Below are 10,198 nucleotides of genomic sequence, written 5' to 3' on the forward strand. Positions count from 1 at the left end.
TCTCTCACAGGACTGTATGGGAATTGGTCCTCCGTGTCCCCTCTTCACTCTCTCACTAAAGACAAGCCTTCCGTGCTCCTGTCTTCTGAGGAGATGCTGGCAGGAACACCCACCTGCTGGTCCTATAAGGACACTTGGTTGATCGACAGAAGGTGAAGCTTGATGGTGGCTGTAGTGAAAAGACAGTTAAGGATGGTGACGAGGATGTGTTGTGGGGTGTTCCTATTCACCTTCAAAGCCACAACCCTTGGTCTTTAACCACACAGACATTCACATAGCTGCCATCTCTCTGCTCCTGCTCCTGTACCCGCCTCCCTCAGTGTGCTTTCTCTCCTTAATCCATTTCCAACCTGCTCTGGCGTGGGGCACTAAATGTATGCACAACACCTACTAGAGCTATCCCTCAAGTTCATCCCATGGCTGTCACCAAGGGATACTGAGTCCACACACTGAGCTTTCAGCACACGAACTGATTCCTTGCAGTTTCTGGCCAAGCAGCCAATCTTTATCTGTACTTTGTAGAAGGAACTGAGCATGGCAAGACGGACAACCGGAATCATTCATGTCAGCCTCGTGCAGAATCTGCTATTTCCAGAGAAGGATTTGGCTCCTCTCTTGTGTTCCCTGAAGGTGATCCCTTTGTGCTGTGATTTCAGCCTCCAGTGTCTGAGCCTGCGCTATAGAATAAAGGAAGGGAGTAGGGCCAACTCCATGGTTCAATCTTCCATCTACAGTAGGCTCTCAATAACTAGATCCTTTCTGGAAGCCACAGTTCCACAGGAAGCCCTCTCCAGTAAGGACAGCTTCTTGTAGGTTCCAGAAACCTTTGCTAGTTTCGATTTCTGAACAAGCCTCTCCAGAGCAGTAGCTCTGGTTTGTTTGTTTGTTTGTTTGTTTGTGCTTGCTTTCAAACTGCCCACCATCCCTCAGTTTTCCCTTAGCCAACCCATCACCCAGCTGTCATACATAGTTCATTTTTTTAACCTTCCTTCTGTTCCCCTATTAGAGGTACCATGCTTCCTTCTGAGTAGGAGGCTCCTTTGAGTTGGTAAAGGTTTGCCATCATTTAAAAGCACATCCATCTAGATGTCTATAGACAAATCTTCAGAGACATCTCTGTGCTGTCTTCTTACACAGTACCTAGCTCTCTGCATCAGGGTAGGCTTACTAGTAAGTCATTTAAATATATACAAATACAAAGCCAGCTCAGCTATCCTCATGAGTCGGGTTTTAAAAATCTGATTTTGAAGATCAAACAACGGACTTCAAACCATGTAATGCTTCGATGACACTGTCAGCTCCTAGGAATATAATTCCATACTCCCTTGTTGCAGGGGTGGGGTAGGGGGTGGGGGGCTTCACTAGAATATAATTGAGTGATATTTTCCTGTTAAATCATATGAATGCTTTCATTCAGCTTTTGAAGATAGGAGCTGAAGTAGAAGCCTTAGTGAGAATCACCCCATCGTCCTGAATAAATGACTGAGGAAAGTCCCTGACTTGCCACACCCACTCCTATGAAGTCTGCATCGCAAGTCCAAAAGCTTGGTCACAGTCCCGAGGCAAAAAGTTTCACAGAAATTTGTCTCCTGAAGAGTCTCTGGTGTCACATAACCAAATTTGTCCCTGTGGTAATGTGGAGGCTTTCTTACAGTATTTTACTAGAGAAGAGCTAAAAATCTCAGGGCTAGTTCAACAAAGTAAACTTAGAATTACAGCCGAGTCACTCCCATATGCAGGAATTTACAATGGTCTAGGAAGAAGGAGGGTTGTGGTTTAAAGAGGAACTAGAGTATTGTATTATTCATGAAAACGTTAACAAGAGCAGAAAACCCCTGGTGGTGAATTATACAATAGACCAGAATTACACCTGGGTGTATTAGCCCTTTCACCTGGATGCTGTGAATAGGTGACTTTAGATAGGGCTGATCTTATCTCAGTTGTTAACACTGCCTGGTTCCTGCTATATTTTATGTATGCATTTTCTCTGAGCCATTATGTATCTCAACGTACCTTAACTGATGTATCGATTAACTTCCTTGTTTTTCTTCTGTGTTATAAGTCTGATGCTTGCATTACATTCAGATCGACACTTCCTTGTGTTTGAGTCTGTTTGTCACTCGCCACCAACTCCTTGTCCATCTGAGTACTGGAACCCTGATTCTCCCGCAAGTTGAGAGACTGAGTCCAGTCCTCTGCACTGACTGACTTCCTGGTTAGGTCAAGACATATGAATTACTTTTTTGGTATTATCAAAAGTAACCTAAACACACATTCAAAATAAGCCTCATCTGACTTGTTGGCCCACTTCACCTCAGACCAAGCACACTGAACTTTTAAAATAACAGGTTAGAAAACAAAATTGTTATTGTGGATGTTTTTTCCAATTTTATTTTTCCATGGGGCTTGGTTGATCTCAAAAGCATCATATTGTAGGCACTTTGCATTTCAGAGAATCAGACAGCTTCCCATGTGTTCCCAGCTCTAATTGTGCCCCAAAGGTGACCACCAAAGATGGAATGTTGGAACTATAGTTGGGATTCTTGGTGCCATCTGCATCAAATGTATCGTGGCCCAGGCTCCCCTTACACCATCTTCTATGTGTAGTGACCAATCTCTTTCTTCTCACCTCTGGCCAGCACGATGTGAACTTCAAGATGGTTCACACATATTTACAGAGACTTTCTCAACAATTCTATTGCCTTTTCTGCATCTGTTCATTCATTCATTCATTCATTCATTCCTTTGTTCGTCCATTGCATAAATATCTGGTGGGGTTCTGAGGACCCAGTCATAGGGGGAGCTCAGATGTGCTCTACTGAGTTCAGCATCTCTTGTTCCGTTATCTCCTTGTCTTGTGATAAACCAGTTAGTTTCACACTGTACTCTGGTGACCTCTTCCCCTTGTTCTCTTGGCTTAGCTCTAGCACCTCAAAGCCAAGTCCTATTCTTTTTAAACCCTCTGGCACAGCAAGACCAATCTCAGAACAGAGCTCTGGAAGAAAGATATGTGTAAGAAAGCCAAGTTGCTACTGATCTTGAATCATTGTCCCAAGGACTGTCATGGTGAACAAAATCCATGGACTTACCCTGTCCTGTTTCCATCTTTTCCCAAAGTCTCACTTGGGGTGTCTACAGGGAGCAGCTTTGGTTTTTATATCACAGACAGTCAGCATCAATGAGCTTGGGCAGGAATTTTCTCTATAGCTCCAATCAGTGTTCATTCTTGAGGCAGCTGTCCAACTGGCTACTGAAGGAGTTTTGGAGGCAGCATGCCTAATGTATTGCTTTTTATTGGAAGGCAAGAAAAGAGCACTTAGTGACCTACTCTCCTTAATTACGTGAAGTAAACACCTCCTCAAGTATAGCCACAGAAGCCTGATTGAGTCTTTGCTTCCTGGCCTCCTCTCTGCCCTCCTGGCCAGCAGAGGGCAAGAGGAAAGGCAACACCTGCTGAATTGCATAAGCAACGAGGTCACAAGCACATCTGCTAGAGGCAGTGGGATTCTGCAGCACCCGTTCTTAACTTATCCTCCAGTTCCTAAATTCCTCATATATATCGATAAACTGTGTTCACATCAATATTCCAAGGTACACCCTAAACCTTGTCATGAATTATGAATTTGCTTATGAGGGACTATACCATACCAGAAGGGAACTTCAAACCTGGCAAGCCATTGATGTCACTAAGAACAATCCAGGAAACGGAGTGCGGAGCACAGATCTCTCCATTAGCCTGGGTCTTCTCTTTAACAGCCCTGAAAATGGCAGGAAAAGGGCAGGAAGAGACCTAATAATCTCATAAGTAGATCCATATAAGGCTGTGGTAAAGGTACTTTATCAAACAGCTTAAGGCAGTTTGTGGATCTAGAGGGAGTCGGGGGACAAATACTACCTTCTTCTTTTCTGTCTGACCTCCTTTTTGCTACATTGGCTACAGCCTAAAAGCTAAAGTGAGGAGTGGGTTGATATTCCAGAAAGACCATTCTCCTAAGACAAAAGAGCAAGGGACATCCATAGTTATTCAGGTCAAATGACTGTGTGCCCCAAATAGCAGGATATGTCAAGTCCCACTGGCTGTTGAACAATTGAAAGTATGCTGTCAGTTGGTTATATTCTTGCCTGAGTCCTCTGGTCACTGGTACACATATAGTATCTTCTACTGAACATTCTATAACCATCTTCCCCCTCTTCCTAGAAGGTATTCTCTATCTTGGAGGTAAATCAAGCTTTCAGTTCTGAAAAGGGCCAGTCAGTCCTCAATGGTCTTGGTTTTGTTGGATCATCATAGTCGTGTTAGCTAAGACCCTGGGGAAATGAACAATTAAGAGTTTCCCCAGGAAACTCCTTGTCCTACCTTCCCCTGATATCCTTCCAATGTTGTGTAGTACCATCCTGATTTTTCATGGTAAGTGAAATGTTTGGACCAGTTGAAAGACATATTCTTTGCTTGTTGATCTAGAGGCATGAAGAATCTGCAACACCCAGGAGATGTTTTAGCTTCAATTGTACTTTGGATCTTGATTATCACCATCCTCCCATAGGCCCATATATTAAAGGTTCATTCCTCAGAATGACATTATATGGAGATAATGAAAGTTCCCTAAGGTAGGGCATTATGGGAAGACCTTAAATCATAAAGGTATGCCCTTGAAAGGGATTGGAGAACACTCTGTTTCATCCTTTTTTGGTCCCTGGTCATAATATGAGCAGTTTCGCTGCACCATGCACTCCTGTTGCAACATGCTGCTTAGTCACAGGCCCAAAGCAAATAGGCTCTCACTCCCTGTCTTAAACTAGAACCCCTGAAAGTGAGCCACTAGAACATTTATGCTTTGTAAGTTAATTGTCTCTGGTATTTCATTAGTAATGAAATGCTAACTAACACAGCATCCAATTCACAAGCACCACGTTTGTGCTCCCTGGTGGAATGACTCTTGAACACCAGAGCCTCTCAGTGGAAGATATTTAGAGTAGCTCTTTAAACAGGTACAGTGCTGTTTATAGAAATTGCATATTTGTCAGTATAAACTTACTAACATCACTAATATATTCCACAATGAAGAAAAGAGAAACTGAGACTAGGGGATTACTCTCCTGCCCCTGGCACCAACATTGGAGAACATTAATGTTCACATTCTTCACTTGAGCCAGACTGCTCCTCCCAGGGACATACTGACTTTGATTACCTCATAAGTGTTTCATGGTTATCTCCAAACAGTCCTGTGGACTCTTAGGTGACATGCTGTATTTCCCTGTAGATCCCAAACATTGAAGAAATGGTGGAAACAAAATGCTCTCCTCCTATTTCACAGACATTCTGGTATAGCTTTTTTCGTTTTGACTGTTCAAGGTCAACATTTTTTCTGGAAGAGCCTCTCATACCCTTCACGGCTTCTGGTGACCAATTTCCAGGCTTCTGCTGGGAGGCCAAGTGATAGTCAGGGATGGAGGCATTAATAAGGGCATCTCTGTAAAATCCCAAAGCTCCTTCTTATGCCCTTTCAAATTAAAAGAGTTCCCTCTACTAATATATTAATTAAAATGAAAAATTAATAGCCGATCTCTATTATTTATTGGCTGTTTGGGAGAATAAAATATTGATAACCAAAGAGAAATCAATGTCAATGAAAGCTCCTTTTCTGGAGCGTGCTTGATTCCAGTCACTTAATAAAGAGATAAGCTTACCTGCTACATCAGTTCAAAGACATCAGCTGTAAATGTTGATTTTGAACCAATAAGAAGATTATAAGTACTGTCATAAAATACCCTTCCAGGATGTAAATTATTCAAAGCCCTTCGTGGGCAGACATGGTCTCTCATGCCTCAGTGACTCTGCTATCTGCGCCACACACTTCATTTATTAAAGCTAGAGAAGCCCTCTGTTGATAAAGCCCCCTAAATAAATGATAACTTTCATCTCCTTCTTCCAAATTATTTCCACAGTGAGCTGTGGAATTTGAAATGTTTATGCTGGAGGTGACATGTCAAAAATCACAGCCTCTGTGGGCCACATATACATCTTCATTGGGATGCTCAACTCCACATGACAGTCAATCCCCCTTAATGTGATCAGCCCAATGGGTCTTGGCAGCAGAGCTTAGCTCGCTCTGAGAGCTCATCTTGAAAGTCTCAGCTGCAAGGACTGCAAGAGCTGCAAGTCCAGTAGGGCTTAACAATTCATTCTCTGAGTGACTAAGCAGAACTCAGCATGACTCAGCACAATCTGTACAAGGCATTCAGCCTGGTGGTTTGGGATGTTTCTCTGGCATGGAGATCAGAACAGGATAGCCACCAGGTAGACTGACCCACCATGGGTATTTACTTCTAACTGGATCATCAACTATGGTACAGGCTCATGGGATCCTCTCCAGAGCCTCCAGAATGTTATAAAGTACCCAGGGCATTCTGCCTGCCTCAGCCTGGACATACCCCTGAAGTTCATTCACATAAGATCCAGGGAAACCCTGCTCCTTTTGAAGACTCACTGCATGTGCCCTCTAGTCCTTGAAGTATCTTGTGGTTTTCTCTCGTGAATCCTTTTCCTTTTTCTCTTTCCTCAAGTATTTATATAGTACTCCTCAACCAAGCAGATCAGGTGGTGGTCTGGGCTTTTTGCAGATAGGAACTTATGGAATCTTCACTGGGATCCTGCCATAAAGTCCTATTGCTTTGTTCTCTTTGCCAGAAGATGGACTTGAGTTCCAGAAAGCTAAATGGCTTGTTCAGAACCACCTACTGACCAAGCAGTAGGGCTAAAGTCTGCACATCACAGATTTTTTTCTATTTATTTGTTTGTTTGTTTGTTTGTTTAATTTCAAACCCCACACATTGCCTTTTCATTCCATGACCATGCTATTGCTCTGAACCCATAGATCAGTGCTTCTTATCTAGGCCTCACTTATCCTGCTGGGCATACCGGGTATTCTGCTGAAAATAGGCCTTGGGACTTGTGGATTATATACCTCTGCTTGCTTGGGTTCTCCCTGGAGCAGCATTCATAATTCATAGCATCCCAACTATCCTCCATGTTTCCATGTACTGCTCTGTTTCTCCTTTCCTTCATCCTTAGAGTGGGATCACAGTGGTTCCTGTATTTGTATTAGCTCACACTGTCATCCTAAAGGTTTCTAACTATATCATCCCGGCTCTAAGTCCAAATGGTCCTCTGACCCCCACACACATTTCACTGAGCATTATTCAGGCATAAAACCAAAATTCCAGCATCTAGTGACTGGTCAGTAAATCTGGAGTTACTGGTCAATTATTTTGTTTCCCAGAACACATGGTAATTGGAGTTGGAGCAGCTACAAGGGACATCAGAAAGTGCACAGGCTTTAGGGAGATAGATGGCATTTAATTCCTGCCTCTAACATCTTCTAGTAGATGTTCTCAGGTGTACCACCGAGATTTTACTTTTATATCTGTAAGATGGGAGCTGGAAAGAAAAGCTATATATCAAAGCTGTCAGCTCACTATAGTTGCAAAGAGAAACTGCCTCCAAAACACTGTAAATGGTCTTTTCCTCCTTTTTTTTTTTTTTTGCATTTTTCCTCTTCATCTCTACTTCCTTAACACTAGCGCATACATATATACATACATCAGCATCCTTTGTTATAAATGTCACCAATGTGGCACTTATGTTTTCTTTCCCACTACTGTTATGTTTGGAGTGTCTTTTGTTGATGCACTGATCAATTTGACTTTTGTCTCCCATGAATGGCAAAGGGTAGTAAATGTTCCAGAGACAAGAACAACAGTTTGCCTTGTCTTGATTGACAGTTCCTGAGATATGTCCCACAAATGCCCTTGGATGGAATTATTCCTATCAATCACAAAAAAGATCTACAAAAAAGAAAAGGTGGGCCTCAAACTGAATGCTCTATCTCTCCATCTGCCTCTTGATGAAAACTGTTATTCTTGCATAATACTAGGAAATAAAATAGTTGTCAGTTGCCATGCCCAAGCCAACCTTAATAATTGCTCAACAGTAATCTTAAATGCTCCCAGATTTACAACACACACACACACACACACACACACACGCACATGAAGTTTGTAAATCCCCTTGCAAATTCTTCAAAAGAAGCACATTCTCAGAATTACCAAACATCCCCATGCCCAGAACACAGACTCCATCTGACGAGTCTGCTCTAGCAGTCATTTTTTTTTCCTGTCAAGAGCTGACAATCAGACATGCAAAACAAGTGCTGTCTATGAATTTTGCAAAAGTATCACTTTGGGAAAACAGAAACCAAAACAAATTGAGAAATCATATAAATAATTACTTTGAGCTTCAACTCTAACATGAAAAGGGAAGGCATACAAGCAGAGATGCTAATGAACAGGACTGCTTAATTACAGGGGCCCAAGTTAATAAACTGAAATCACTCCCGATTTTTAGTAAGCAGCCCGTCTCCCCATGTGACCTCAGAGGTGTGAGCTCAACCTCCCAAAATGCTTTTCTTTTCTCTTCTCTTCTTTCCCAGTGTCCATCTGGAATGGCAACAGCAAAGGGATAAGTAAGGCCCTCATGAAGGAAAACTAGGTCCACCAAGTCCTTGCCTTTCTGCAGATCTGTGTTGAATACTCATCCTCATGTGCAGATAGGGGCTTTCATAGAGCATCTTCTCTAATTAGGAAATCCTGCCATATCAGCTACAAAAGTTCAAGCACATATGCTAAGGGCAAAGTTAAACCCAACACAACCACTGAATGGGACTCATTAAACACCCACTACTTGGTGACATTCTCTCTTGCCACGCACTTTTTCTACCTCTATTTTCTATCCCAAAGTGTTACATTTACAAAATTCATATGTATCACCTGTTTTGTATGTCTGATCATTAGCTTTTGACAAGGAAGAATTGCTGTGAGGGCAGAATGCATCAAACTCCAACAGGTAGGTGGAATTCCATAGATAAAAGCAATTATTCCACTGTATAGCTGTGAAACCATGACGCACAGAGTTAGTCAGATAATCTAAATGTTCAAAATCAGAAGGCTTACTAAAAAACAGAAGCCTCTGGATTCAAAGCTTTGCATTGCTGATACCAAAGCCCATGTCGGCTTTATAGAAAGTATTCCACTGTCTTACTTAGAACTGAAGCATTCATCAGCTCTTTGGGTTGTTCAGAAAAGCTATTCATGTGCCAATTTGGGACTGAGTTCTGGAAAAACAATCATCAGAAAATTAACCAGATACCATTTTCAAGGAATAAAATAAATGGCATAGATAAAATCATCACACACATAAATACATTTCCATTTTTGTTGATGAGGGTTACCTTATCAATAAACTTTTGTCACTGTGACCCACTACATGAAAGAATGACCTAAAAGTCAAATCCATCACAGCTTCGGAGATTCAGTCATGGTTGCTTGCAATAGGAATGTGAGGCAGAGGAGGCTCTCACCTCATGTCAGATAGGAAGCAGGAAGGGGCCAGGGATAGGACATCCTCAAGGATATTTCCTTAGTGACTACTTCTTCCAGCTAAGCCCCACCTCCTTTGCCAGGTACGTGGATAGACTGACAATGGAAAAGAAAAGATCTTCTAAAGGAAACCTAGGTCCTCCTAGTCCCTGCCTTTCTGCTTAGACATGCTAAGCCTTCATTGGCTGGTCATCATCTCCCAAAATAGCACCAACAAATGAGGACCAGGGCTCTAACAAGGGCTATTTCACATTCAAACCATAACTGAATAGGAGGAAGAAACGGGGCTATGAGAACTTTTAAAAGGGAGAATCCAGTAGCCAGGAAACTCTTCCCTGAAGAAGTAGGTAATTAGCGTGTGATCAGGAAGGCAGGTGTAGAAATATACAACTAGAAAAGCAGCATGGTGGGCTTTGTTTTACTTGTCCATCCATCCACACTTTACTTGCTTCACATCTAACTTTGCTGTTCTTAAATATGCCTAAAATAAACCACTGAAGGTCAGACTCTTGAGGTTTGAGCCAACACTGACTCATTGTGTTGAACTGATCCACCTGCTTGGCTCATTACTCTGTTGGCTGTGGCAGCTGCAGAGACCCTTGAAACTTGCACCCACGTGGTAAAGTTCGTGGGCAGTTGCAGTTCTCAACTGGGGCTTACGACATTTGAGAATAGTCCACTACCTTTTTTTTTTTCTTTTCTTTTCTTTTCTTTTCTTTTCTTTTTTTTTTTTTTTTTTTTTTTTTTTTTTTTTTTGGTTTTT

Source organism: Mus caroli, chromosome 8 (assembly GCF_900094665.2).
Source record: "Mus caroli chromosome 8, CAROLI_EIJ_v1.1, whole genome shotgun sequence".
Lineage (NCBI taxonomy): Eukaryota > Metazoa > Chordata > Mammalia > Rodentia > Muridae > Mus > Mus caroli.